Source organism: Staurois parvus, unplaced genomic scaffold (genome assembly GCF_062004578.1).
Source record: "Staurois parvus isolate SC_StPar_1 unplaced genomic scaffold, SC_StPar_1.0 ptg000584l, whole genome shotgun sequence".
Classification (NCBI taxonomy): domain Eukaryota; kingdom Metazoa; phylum Chordata; class Amphibia; order Anura; family Ranidae; genus Staurois; species Staurois parvus.
In genome coordinates, this window is record NW_028318380.1 from 127,363 (window position 1) to 141,876 (window position 14,514).

The following is a 14,514-nucleotide window of genomic DNA, read 5'->3' on the forward strand; positions in this document are numbered from 1 at the left end:
GTTTCCAAATGGTCAGTCCGCCCCTGCTCGGGGTTATGTTATTTTATAAATGCAGCAAAAGGTCCGAAACCCAAATTCTGGAAGGAACAAGAGGCACCACAAATACAGGACTGGATAGGGAGGGTGGACTATACGTATAGAACGGAGGAACGTCATACAGACGAAGATATGGAGAGATGCCATCAAAGGTGGGAAAATGGGACGAGTTTAAGAGATGAAATAAATCTGCGGAAATGAGAGGAATAGAGAGGAGAGGATTTGTATAATTACAGGTAAGCGGGGGAAGGGGGGAAAGGGAAGGAAAAGGGAAAAAAGAGGAAAAAAGTGGAAGAGGAAATCCCGAGGACTGCCATGAGGGGTGAAGAAAAAAGAGAATGGATATAGAAAATGGGGGGGGGGGGGAGTTGGGGGTGGGTGAGGGTGGGGGGGGGGGGTTTATAATGATACAAGAGCTTATTCTTATTGTATGAAATAGACTGAAATTGAAAAATTAATAAAATATAAAAAAAGCCCCAAAACAACTGTACAGACTGCATCCTGGCGCTCAAAGACACTGTGCAACCAAACTGCGAGCATTCTAGCAACCAATGGTGGACAGCCGCACAACATCATGGTTGCCAGGACTATGGAGGCCGGGCCACAGGGTCATTGGTTGCGGTGCCAGTGCCCTAGCAACTGGGGGGAAGCAGAAATAGGGGGGGGTGGCAAGAACGTTTGCCTGACACTCATTAAGGGCTCATTCGCACCAGCAAGCCCCACTGATTGCCCGGCTGCTGGTGTGCTTCGGGAGTAGGGCCAGGAAAAGAGGAGGGCAGGAAGGGTGGCTGCAGGGCTACTGTTAGAAACTACGGGGCCACATACAGCAAACCTGACAGGGCCCCTCCACCAAAAAAAAAAAAAAGAACACCGTTTACTATGCTTCAGTTATGAATGAACACAGTGAGTGATTATTACCGATCACTCGTTGTGTTCATTCAGGAAGGGACTGGTAAATGTGGCATATTTACCGGACCCTTCCCCCGCTCCCGATCCTGATGGATCTCAATGTTTGCTTGCAGATTCCGGTGGAAAGGAGAGGAGGGAAGCCAGGAGCACTGTGGGGGGCACACAGGGGGGCTTAGGCAGTAGGGGGAAAGGTATGGCACACAGGGAGGGTGATGGGTGTGGGGGGGGGGGCAATTATTGGAACCTGTATGGCTCTCTCTGCAGCAGCTGAAAGCCAGCGGGAGGGAGAGGAGAAGAAGCCACCCTCCCTGCCCACATCTGATTTAACCAGCTGGGCCCCCCACGCTGGCCTGGGCCCCATACAGGAGGACTGGTGGTACCCATTTACCCAGGTGCAGTGAAATAAGGGGGCAAAGAACAGACTCAGAGTGGTACGCCCGTTCTACAGGTATTACAATGGGTGGAAGGGGGCGCAGTTTTGGATCCCTGCCCTGGGTGCTGGACGACACTGTCCCGGTACTGGTTGGGAGTAAGCAGCTCCGATGGACCAGTCCTGGGGCATTGCACTCTTTAGTTTTTCCTTTTACATTTTTTATTCACGCAGCGGCATTGGGGTAGTTTGCATTGCAACCCAGTCGGCTTAAAAAGCATTACTGCACTCAGCGGTGTGAACGGCCCACACAGGGAAAGAGGCTTTTCCCTTCGACTCGCATCGCATTGAGACTGACTTGGGAAACGGATTGTAACGTCAGGTGAGCTCCGGGAAAATGCAGCACGTCTGCAACTCTCTGCAACAAACCGAAACTCTCCTCGAGGCCACATTGTAGCGTGAACAAAACACAAAGAAAACTATTTTTTTCGGCTTGCCCCTGCGGTGACTGCCGTTGATCCACTGCGGAAAAACATCGGTCGCCACATGTAGTGTGAACGAGCCGCTAATGTGCGCAGCTGTGAAAGGACCACGAATTTCTGCCATCCAGAAATGATTACTTTGCTTGAACCGAGGTATTGCACTAGTGAAGTTGTACATAAATACTGGACATTAATAATGAAGTGACCATAACATACCAGTGTAGGAAGAGACAGACAGGGTTCGTGTAATGCCATGAGTCAAGACATGGTTTGTTGAGTTTGGTGTGGAGGAACTCCAGTGTCCTGCACAGAGGCCTGACCTCAACCCTACTGAACAGCTTTGAGATGCCAGTTATGAGTGTTCCTCCAATCTTGTGTTCTTCTTCCAATCTTGTGGTAACAGTTTGGGGAAGGTCTGTTTTTGGTTCCAGCATGACTACACCCCTGTGTATAAAGCCAGGTCTATAAACACGTGGTTTGGTGAGTTTGGTGTGGAGGAACTCATGTGTCTTGCACAGAGGCTTGATATCAACCCTACTGAACAGCTTTGAGATGCCAGTTATGAGTGTTCCTCAAATTTTGTGTTCTTCTTCCAATCTTGTGGTGACAGTTTGGGGAAGGAATGTTTCGGTTCCAGCATGATTGTGCCGCTGTATAGAAAGCCAGATCCATAAAGACATGGTATGGTGAGTATGGTGTGGAGGAGCTCAAGTGGCCTACACTGAGCCTTGACCTCAACCCTACTGAACACGTTTAATATGAATTGGAACGTCAATTGTGAGCGTTCCACCAATCTTGGTTCTTCTTCCAATCTTGTGGTAACAGTTTGGGGAAGGTCTGTTTTTGATTCCAGCATGGCTACGTCCCTGTGTATAAAGCCAGGTCCTTAAATACATGGTTTGGTGAGTTTGGTGCGGAGGAACTCATGTGTCTTGCACAGAGGCTTGACATCAACCCTACTGAACAGCTTTGAGATGCCAGTTATGAGTGTTCTTCTTCCAATCTTGTGGTGACAGTTTGGGGAAGGAATGTTTCGGTTCCAGCATGACTGTGCCGCTGTATAGAAAGCCAGATCCATAAAGACCTGGTAAGGTGAGTATGGTGTGGAGGAACTCAAGTGGCCTACACTGAGCCTTGACCTCAACCCTACTGAACACGTTTAATATGAATTGGAACGTCAATTGTGAGCGTTCCACCAATCTTGGTTCTTCTTCCAATCTTGTGGTAACAGTTTGGGGAAGGTTTGTTTTGGTTCCAGCATGACTATGCCCCTGTGTATAAAGCCAGGTCTATAAACACGTGGTTTGGTGAGTTTGGTGTGGAGGAACCCCAGTGTTCTACACAGAGCCCTGACCTCAACCCTACTGAACAGCTTGGGATGAACTGGAACTCCAATTGTGAGTCAGATCTTCATGTGCAGAATCTGACGACACAAATTCTCGTTTGGCTAAATGGGCACAAATTAACACAGACACTCTGCAACACTTCCATAGACCCTGCTGGCTGTTCTTAGTGCCGTTAGGAGACACTAGTTACTGTCAAGTCTTAATGTAGGTCCTCGAGTGCATTACATTTGGATTCTACTAACATTCATTGCTCAAGCCCTGAAGGAGGATGGAGGCTCTTTTCACCAAAATATGTTGGCTGTATCTGAAGCTTTTAACTTTTTTGGTGCTATGAACCTTTGTACAAGGCACTTCATAATAGTTCACTTAAGTTCCATCAACTCAGGTTCAAGTCCTAGCATCTTGATGAATGAGAGATCTAAAAAGTTGTCGATTTTGTGCTAGTCCGGCAAGATCCTCCAGTGTCATCCCCAAGGCTGTAGTCAATGTCTCCAACAATCTAGAAGCCGGTCTCCCTGTTGGCCTGGTTCCTTCGAGCTTCCTAAACATTATTTCCTTCTCCAGTGATCTCTCTCTTCTGGCAGTGTGACCAAAATAGGACAGTCCTAATTTCATCACTTGGGCTTCTGGTAACATAGACAGTCTGATCTCTTCCAAAATCGATCTGTTAGTTCTGTGGCGTGTCCACGGCATGCATAAAATCTATATCCAGCACCAAAGCTCAAATGAGTCCATTCTTCTTTCTGTCCTGTTCTGTAGTGTCCAGCTTTCACAGCTGTAGATGACAACTGAGAAAATGAGTGCGTGGACAAGTCTGATCTCCGTTTTGAGTGTCATTTCTTTGCTATTGAATAATTTTTGAAGATTTTTGGTAATATGACCCTTTTTACTAGGCACTTCGTAATACATCCAAAAAGTTGGTGGAAAGCCTCTCTGGAAGAGCGGAGGATGTATGAGTTGCAAGAAGTGAGGACTACTTACTAATGACCATGGTTTTGAAATGGAATGTCCAAAAAGCTCATCAGAGTTTGCTGATTTGGGTTTTACAATTTTTGGCCGTACATTGTATGTTCTTCGAACTTTATCAGAGAAAGCCGTGCATACGAATTCATAGCCTACGTGCTAAAGACAACTAGATTCTTAATCTGCTGGATCTTTTTAAAGAAAGCATTAGTCCACACAGTGATAGTTTTATGAGGAGCCTGGTGGCTACGTCAGCCTCTTGGTTCTCTTATGTCTTGGATGCTCAAGCTGCGAGATCTCCAGGCCATAATGGAGAAAAAAAAAACAAAACGAGAGAGTGGGAACTCCTCATAATGGACACAGCGGGTGTGCTGACTTGGGAACACAGCACAGAGATCTCACCAATAGAGTCCCTGAGATACAAAAAGCTGGCAGGAGGTTTAACTCTCCAGCATCTGCCATATACTGAAATAGCAGTATTAGGCAGTATGGTCCTTGAAGATCAGCTCGGGGCCCTTGAAGATCAGCCCAAGGTCCTTGACGATCAGCCCAAGGTCCTTGAAGATCAGCCCAAGGTTCTTGCTATGATTTTGTTGCAGTGTCCTCTCTTATATAGGTTTGTTCCAGGATATCAGCAGAACCATATTTCCCAATAGTTAGATCCCCGTATGAGAATTCCTTAGATTCTCCCATCCACGATAAATAGCATGGATGGATGAATTTTCCCTTCTGGCTATTGTATTCTGACAGCCAGCACCTGCGTCTGTGCAAATGCCCAAAGAGTGGCTGCAGCTGATTGGATGCAGTCACTGTTCAGCTAACTTTTTTTGCGTCCGGCTCTTTTCATTTCTCACTCGAGGTTTATTGAGCTGGGTGGTGTTGGCAGAACCAGGTCACTGAAATCGGCCGAAACTTACTTGCAATTGTTTTCATAAATTTTAAAATAAATAATAAATTATATAATAATAAATACATTTTAATAATAACAGTAACAGCTGAAATGCCCATGCAGGGAGCCATAGCAATGAAACATATTTAGGTCCAGAAATTAGCAACTGAACACAAGGTTCGGTGTGAGGACATGGAAAGACATTTGTTCATAGGCCCTTGGCCAATGGTCATAAACTGTGTGCATTACAAGGGGTGCTTTAAGAGCAGGAAATACGAGGGGAGGAAGGTCACACAAGGGAAACCATCAAGAAAGAACAAGAGAAAAGAGGGAGGAGAGGTTGGGTAGCACTCATACCCCACAGACTCAGGTAACATTAAAGGGCACTCAGATTAATTGGATCTAGGATGGCAAAGCATAGGTGAGCCAAGGTGAGCCAAGGTTCCCACACTTTAAGGAGAATTGGCTGAAATTCAAGCCCCCATATGGCCAGCTTTAAAGGGGAACGTCACTCCCCCCACCCTAATGTTTTTTCTCCCTTACCTTTTTGCTGGTGTTATACATGATTCACAAACTCACCTAGCCAGCAAACCCTGTCCTGCTGTGATCTGCCATGCTGCTGCCACAAGCCCAGTCCTGTGCCACCACCTTTGTTGTTTACGTCATCAAGTGCCAGCTGCTCCTTCCTAGTCCCGCGCCACCACCTTTGTTATGAACATCATCAGGTTCTAGCTACCCCTCCCTGGTCCCATGCCACCACTTTTGTGGTTACCATCATCAGTTCTAGCTACCCCTTCCTGGTCCCATGCCACCAGTTTTGGTGTTTAACATCATCAGGTAACAGCTACCCCTTCCTGGTCCCATGCCACCAGTTTTGTTGTTATCATCATCAGGTATCAGCTGCCCCTTCCCATGCCACCACCTTTGTTGTCAACGTAATCAGGTACCAGTTGCTAATTCCTGGTCACCTTAATGACTCCAGCCACATGAATGTGAAGCATCCTGGGAAATGTCAAGTGCATATCTCAGAAGGCTTCCAAGCAGAAGAGCTGCTATGCTCACCTAGGCGAGAATGGTGGCAGGTGATGGGGTGGATGAAGAAAGGAAAAATAAGGTAAATAAAGAAAAAAAATGCCATTTTAGTTTGCAGAGGGGAGCCTTCCTTGGTCCTGTGCCACCACCTTTGTTATTAACTTCATTAGGTACCAGCTGCCCCTTCCCAGTCCCGTGCCACCACCTTTGTTGTTAATGTCATCAGGTACTAGCTGCCCCTTCCCGATCCCGTGCCACCACCTTTGTTGTTAATGTCATCAGGTACTAGCTGCCCCTTCCCGATCCCGTGCCACCACCTTTGTTGTTAACTTCATCAGGTACCAGCTGCCCCTTTCTGGTCCAATGCCACCACCTTTGTTGTCAACGTAATCAGGTACCAGTTGCCAATTCCTGGTCACCTTAATGGCTTCAGCCACATGAATGTGAAGCATTCTGGGATGTGTGAAGTGCATATCTCAGGAGGCTTCCAAGCAGAGGAGCTGCCATGCTCACCTAGGTGAGAACGGTGGCAGGTGATGGGGTGGATGAAGAAAGAAAAAAATGAAAATAAAGAAAAAACAAAAAATGACATTTTAGTTTGCAGAGGGGAGCCCTTCCTGGTCCTGTGCCACCACCTTTGTTGTTAACTTCATCAGGTACCAGTTTCCCCTTCCTGGTCCTGCACCACCATCTTTGTTGTTAACTTCATCAGGTATCAGCTGCCCCTTCCCGATCCCATGCCACCACCTTTGTTATTGACGTAATCGGGTACCAGTTGCCAATTCTTGGTCACCTTAATGACTCCAACCACATGAATGTGAAGCATCCTGGGATATGTGAAGTGCATATCTCAGGAGGCTTTCAAGTAGAGGAGCTGCCATGCTTGCCTAGGTGAGAATGGTGGCAGGTGATGAGGTGGACGAAGAAATAAATAAAAGATAAATAAAGAAAAAAAAAATGCCATTTTAGTTTGCAGAGGGGAACCCTTCCTGGTCCTGTGCAACCACCTTTGTTATTAACTTCATCAGGTACCAGCTGCCCCTTCTCGGTCCCGCGCCACCACTTTTGTTTTTATAGCCATCAGGTATCAGCTGCTCCTTCCCGATCCCATGCCACTACCTTTGTTTTTAACTTCATCAGGTACCAGTTGCCAATTCCTGGTCACCTTAATGACTTCAGCCACATGAATGTGAAGCATCCTGGGATATGTCAAGTGCATATCTCAGGAGGCTTCCAAGCAGAGGAGCTGTCATGCTCGCCTAGGTGAGAACGGTGGCAGGTGATGGCGTGGACGAAGAAAGAAAAAAAGGCAAATAAAGAAAAAACAAATTGCCATTTTAGTTTGCAGAGGGGGACGTTGATGCCTGGTGCATCTAGCGGGTAGAGGTCTGCTTTAAGAACTGAGTACAATTACACCTAAATACAGACAGGTCTTCTCTGAAGTAAGGAGCATCAAACACGCACATTCCCTTGATGTCAAAAACAGCTGGAAAATGACAACAATGATAGAAAATGATTGTATATCAAGCTTATTTGCCTAAATGATGTCTCCATACCCACAGCTGCCTTCAGGGCTATCATGGCATCCACAGCACGAGGCTCCCAAGCAGCCTCCCAGTACAGAGGCCTCAAGAAGAGGAGCGCAGCCCGCCACTGTGGAGGAGGAGATAAGCGCAGTCTAGCAGACTGGGCTGCTGATAACAAGCTGTTTGTATACCATAAACAGAGCTACAGAGACTATAGGCTGCAGATAGCCGGGAAACCCAAAATTCATTCCAGTTTGTCGGATTGACAAAAAAAAAAATCAAAAAAATTGATTGACTGATTCACGGCTCTCAGGGTCAAATGCGGTGGCAAAGGGACTGAAGGTTGAAGTAGATGCAAAGCCTAAAGGAATCGTTTGCTGTTTGCTGAAGCACTTTGTATCATAAACAACTGCCACTAAATACTTATTTTCATCCTTTGTTGCATCTCTGCTGATCTCTTGCAGCCTCTTTGCAGAAACTTTCTGACTACACTTAAGTGCTGGCTGGCATTTCTCACTGGAAAGAACATAATATCTCCAAGAAAACACATTTCAGGGGTCCAAGCACCCCTTCATCAGGGCTAGAAAGAACATAAGATGATCTCCAGTGAAACGCATTTTGAGGGTCCAAACGTCCCCTTCATCAGGGATAGAAAGAACACAAGAAGATCCCCATTGAAATGCATTTTGGGGGTCTATGCACCCCCTTCATCAGGGCTAGAAAGAACATCAGATGATCTCCAGTGAATCACATTTCAAGGGTCCAAGCGCCCCCTTCAATAGGGATAGAAAGAACACGAGAAGATCCCCATTGAAACACATTTTGGGGCTCCAAGCACCCCCTTCATCAGAGCTGGAAAGAACACAAGAAAATCTCCTTTGAAACACATTTTGGGGCTCCAATCACGCCCTTCATCAGGGCTATAAAAAACATAAGACGATCTCCATTGAAACATGTTTTGGGGGTCGAAGCGTCCCCTCATCAGGGCTAGAATGAACACAAGATCTCCATTGAAATGCATTTCGGGGGTCCAAGCGCCCCCCTCATCATGGCTCGAAAGAACACAAGAAAATCTCCTTTGAAACATATTTTGGGAGTTCAATCACCGCCTTCATCAGGGATAGAAAAAACATAAGAAGATCTCCATTGAAACATGTTTTGGAGGTCCAAGCGCCCTTTTCATCAGGACTAGGAAGAACATAATATCTCCAAGGAAACACGTTTCAGGGGTCCAAGCACCCCCTTTATCGGGGCTAGAAAGAACATAAAATGATCTCCAGTGAAATGCATTTGGGGGGTTCAAGCACCCTCTTCCTTAGGGCTAGAGAGAACACAAGAAGATCTCCATATCAATGTTATCTAAAATCTTATGTTCTTCCTAGTCCTTATGAAGGGGGTGCCTAGAACCCCTGATACACGTTGGCTACTTTTTGGGTTGTACCCCTGACTTTTAATGGAGTAACGTTGTATCTGGACTTCCTAGCAGTGGTGCGGTGCTTCAATTTCAGTTCTCGTTGCATTATTGTACAAGCCAAGGAGACACTGGAGGTCCTCTGGGATGTAGGAGCCACCTGCCCAGGAACCAGAACATTTGCACCAATACCAGCCAGATCTCCCTCCTGGTCCAGCGCTATCTTTCCACTTTCCATTGCTGCATTTGGGGCAGACCTCCCCTTAGGGCTACATCCTTGGGGAAGGGAACCTGTGTGGCCCCCGAAATGTTGACTAATTTGACTGATATGACATTACATAATGAGTCTGTATTGGAGTGCTGGCGACGTCTCATCGTTTTAGGCTGAGATACCTGGCGGTTGGATGCTGTGCTAATTGGTAGGACCATCTGGGTTGAGGGCCGTAGCCCACCCCAGTGCAGGAATTTGCAGGATTTGATGCTGATGGGACAAATGCTGGACAGAATTTTCTTTCTTTCTGTTCTTCTGCAATGGAGTGCTGGTCACCTCTCATCATTTTACTGTGATTTGCGCAGCGCCACCCGCTCCAGCCAGTACAAGCACCCATCTACTGTATGACCAAGGTCGAACGATGAAAGAATTGCGTCCCGTGATTCATGTATTTCAGCCTGTCATAGACTTTGACAGACTCCCGACAGTTGGGTTGGATGCTGCACCTGTCCCTCCTGGGTGCAGGAAAACAGGACTGAGGGGCCAAATGGCCTGTATGCATGGAGCCTCACTCCTCAGTTATATTTTTATAAATCCTGAACATTTCCTTTAAAGAATTTGAGACAGCTGGGTTTGCATTCCTTGGGTTGGTTGCCACTCGTATGAGGATTTTTTGAATAGTCCACCTTTCTGTTCTCGTCGACCATTAAGGGCTCTTTCACAATGGTGGCTGGGGGCAGCAGAAGCAGGTACCCACCGGAATTTAGGGCCCCTGAAGATATTCTTTGTGACAAAACATTTTGGGTGGAGCTTAGGCTGCTGACGTCATCGCGTCTACTATTCCCTGCTTTTTGAGTAACCACTTTTATTGAATAACTCAAGTTGATTTTACAGTATTATATATCTGTATGTCTGGTCTGCTTTCCTTCTGTATGTCTCCTGCTGCCTATACATAGTGTGGAAGTACTTGAAGTGTGGGCTTCAACCCAGGGGCGGACCGACAACTCATGGGGCCCCCGGGCAATAGGGGATCATGGGGCCCCTATGTCCTTGCCCTCACTCAAAGCACACCCTAAAAAGCCTACAAAAAGTACCAGGGGCATTTCATGGGGCCCCCTACTGACCCTGGGCCCTCGGGCAGTGCCCGAGTCCTCGAATGGTCAGTCCGCCCCTGCTTCGACCCGTACCAAGCTGGCCAAGTTCATCTTTATAACATTTTCAATATCTATGATCCGTAGCAAGTTGGCCAAGTTTACCCTCATTATATATTCAGTACGACCTCGGTTGGTAAGGGGTCATATATCGATAGTAGATTTTTAATCCTTGGTGGTGATGCACAGATTTATACTTCTCATGTTACTCAAGGTTCACACTTATGCGGATTTCAGTGCGTTTTTCAGTCAGCGGAAATGCACTACTACGAAACTCAGAGTTAGCTTTTTTTTGTGCTTTGTTTCTGTATGTCTGCTGCTGCCTATACATAGTGTTTGAAGTCTGGGCTTTGACCCGCACCAAGCTGGCCAAGTTCATCTTTATAACATTTTCAATATCTATGATCCATAGCAAGCTGGCCAAGTTTACCCTCATTATATATTCAGTAGGACCTCAGTTAATAAGAGGTCATATATCTCTAGTAAGTAGATTTTTAATCCTTGGTGGTGATGCACAGATTTATTGTTCTCATGTTACCCAAGGTTCACATTTATGCAGATTTCAGTGCGTTTTGCAGTCTGCAGAAATGCACTTCTACGTTTGCGTTTTTTTTGTTTTGTATCTGCATGTCTCCTGCTGCCTATACATAGTGTTTGAAGTCTGGGCTTTGACCCGCACCAAGCTGGCCAAGTTCATCTTTATAACATTTTCAGTATCTGTGATCCGTAGCAAGCTGGCCAAGTTTACCTTCATGATATATTCGGTATACACTTATGACTTCGGTTGGTATAATAACCTATAATAACCATAATATCTACTTTCTGTGCGTTTTTGATGCAGAAAAAAAAGCAACTGAAAGGTATGTAGTGTGAACTGACCCTAATGCAAAATAATGTCCTATATCGCAGCTTACCAATCATTAGATGTGGCGGCTGCATTCGTTTTCTTTTTTTAGGCATTTTCACCTGATGATCTGGCCAGTAACACACCTCCTGCATCAGAGCGCCCCCCACTCTGGAGGAAGGAGCACAGGCGGCACTTTTGGACAGCCTCTGTTTTCACCTCGTGATCCGGCCAGTAATACACCTCCTGTATTAGAGCGCCCCCATTCTGGAGGAAGGAGCACAGGGGGCACTTTTGGACAGCCTCTGTTTTCACCTCGTGATCCGGCCAGTAATACACCTCCTGTATTAGAGCGCCCCCCACTCTGGAGGAAGGAGCACGGGGGGCACTTTTGGACAGCTTCTGTTTTCACCTCGTGATCCCGCCACTCTGGAGGAAGGAGCAACAGAGAGACCTTTGGATAGCAGTCTAGGGGGGAGGGGAGTGTTAGATGGACTAGCAGATTTAGATACACTAACAAACGAAAGTCAAACCCCCAGCTCACACTTTGTAATCCATAACAGTAACCGTTTTTGTTCCTTTCGGGATAAAGGTTTTAAATCAATAAATCAAAGCTCATCATTGTCAGCACCCCTGTCAGCGGTCAGTGGTTTGTCTCATCCCTGTAAATTGACACGTTCTGCTGGAGAGCTTGATCTTTTGAAAAACAACAAACTTCTTCAGGGATAGAAAGAACACAAGAAGATCTCCATTGAAACGCATTTTGGGGGTCCAAGCGCCTCCCCCCCCCATCAGAGCTAGAGAGAACACAAGAAGATCTCCATATCAAGATCGCCAAATGAAAATAAAGGAAAGAAAGCCTAAAAAAAAAAATAAAACGAATGCAGCCGTCACATCTAAGAGTTGGTAAGCTGTAATATAATAAATGTTTGTTTTTACAGAAGTTCCGTTCTTTTCACTCTTTTCAGGCCATGCTTTCTCTCTTCCTTGTTCCTCTGAACCTCCCGTAGTTTCGGGTCAAGTAGCAGCCTGTTAGAGGTGGAGTACAGTAGTGTGCAGGGGCGGACTGACCATTTGGAAACTCGGGCACTGCCTGAGGGCCCAGGGTCAGTAGGGGGCCCCATGAGATGCCCCTGGTACCTTTTTCATAGGCTTTTTTGAGTTTGGGCAAGGACACAGGGGCCCCATGATCCCCTATTGCCCAGGGGCCCCATGAGTTGTCAGTCTGCCCCTGGTAGTGTGGGACCACCTGTCAGAGGAGGGATGTGAGCGACATTCATTGCCGCGCAGCCCGTGCAGCTCAGAAAGTCCTACATTCGTGGAGCCCAACGCTTAACAAAACCTCCGGGACACAATTAGAGACATGAAATCCGTATTCATCCCAGAGGCCAGCTATGATTAGATTGCAGCTTAGATGTGATGGCCGCATTCCTTTTCTTTTTTAAGCTTCTCTTTTATTTTTAGCTGGTGATCCAGCCGGTAAGTCTGCTGTTTTTTTGTTTTGTTTTTTTCAACAGAACACACTCTCTTGCAGATACAGGGATGAGACAAACCATTTACCACTGACAATGATCAGCTTTTATTTATTTGCTGCATTGGTTTTCTTTCTTTTTAGGCTTTCTTTCCTTTATGTTCATCCTGGTGACCTTCCAGCAAGGCCTCTTTCACACGGACGTTCCGATCGGGGTCCGCCTGCCGGTTTTTCAGGGGAGTCCCCAACCGGTGATCGTCAGCTGGTGGCGCGGGTAGGGTGGCCCGCGCGCACGCTGCCCCTACCCTACGTGATTTGGCCGCCCTGTAGCTGTAGTTCTGCTGCAGGGCGGTCGGAAAGCGGTTAATATTTAGACCCGGGGGGGGGTTAAAAGTGATTAAATAACAAATAAATACATTTAAAAGAAAAAATAAATAAATAATTGTTAGGGGAAAATTGGCGCGCACGTGGACGGTTTGCGCTCATACAGTGGCAGTTCGCAGTGACTGGAGGTGTGGAAGGAGCTCCAGGCTGCTCGCTCAGCCCTGCCCGCCGCTTGCTCTCCAGGCCGTCCCTGGCTCAGTGTGCAGCAGCTTTGGCTGTGTGAATGCACAGAGCAGATAAGGGGCTCAGTGTGAGAAGAGGGAAGTCTCAGCCGGGTGTTAGCGGATATCGCACGCCGCAGATGGGTCTGAGTGGGCCACATCTGGCATCAGCCTCCCCCCCCCCCCAGCCTCCTCCATAAACATCTCACCTCACCCCCCTCCCTGCTCAATCCGGCTCTCTCTCGGCTATTATCTCCCCTTGTCAGTCTCTCTCAGACCCCTTTATTTAATATGGTGAATTAAACTTGCCGCATTGTTAGCTGTGCCTGACTTTGCTGCCTGGAACGGCGAAAAAAAAAAAACGGGCTGCAGGCTTTACCGCTATTTATAGCTAAAAAAAATGACGCGGCGACGCGGTAATTGGATGGAAAGCTGCGGCCCTTTCATTAACCGCTTTACCGCCGCCCTATAGCAGAAATAATGCTACGGGGGGGCAGGGGTGCTCCAAAATCACGTAAATATACGTGTTTTTCCATCTTTAGGTGGGGGGCGCGTGAGCCCTACCCGCGCCGCCATTTGCGGCCTCGGCTGTCAATCACCGAGTCCCGGCTGGTGATTACTTGCCGGCACCCGGTGATTGCCAAGTATTACCGATGGGGAGGGGGAGAACTGTATGTGACTCAGAGGCGTCCCTAGGGTTGGTGTCACCCGGTGCGGTAACACTTGGTGACACCCCCTCCTACGATACCTGCAGAATGGATCGGATCTGCAGATTGAGCATAATGGACCGGACTCTGATCCATTATGCTCAATCCGCAGATCCGATCCATCCTGCGGGGATCGTCGGCTTGCTTTACAACTTACCTCTTCTTGGAGTGGGTCTGGTGTCACCCCGTATAGGTTGCATGCCGACGATCCCCGCAGGATAGATGGGATCTGTGGATTGGGGAGAATAATGGATGCCCGCAGGATGCGTGGATCGCTGGCATGCAACCAACGGGGTGACACCGGACCCGCTCCAAGAAGAGGTAAGTTGTAAAGAAAGCCGACGATCCCCACAGGATGGATGGGATCTGCGGATTGGGGAAGATAATGCATCCCACCGGATGCGGGGATCGCCGGCATGCAACCTATACGGGGTGACACCAGACCCACTCCAAGAAAAGGTAAGTTGTAAAGAAAGCCGACGATCCCCGCAGGGTGGATCCGATCCATCCTGTGGGGATTGTTGGCTTGCTTTACAACTTACCTTTTCCTGGAGCAGGTCCGGTGTCACCCCATGCGATCGGTGTCACCCAGTGCGAGCCGCACTCCCTGCACCTGCCTCG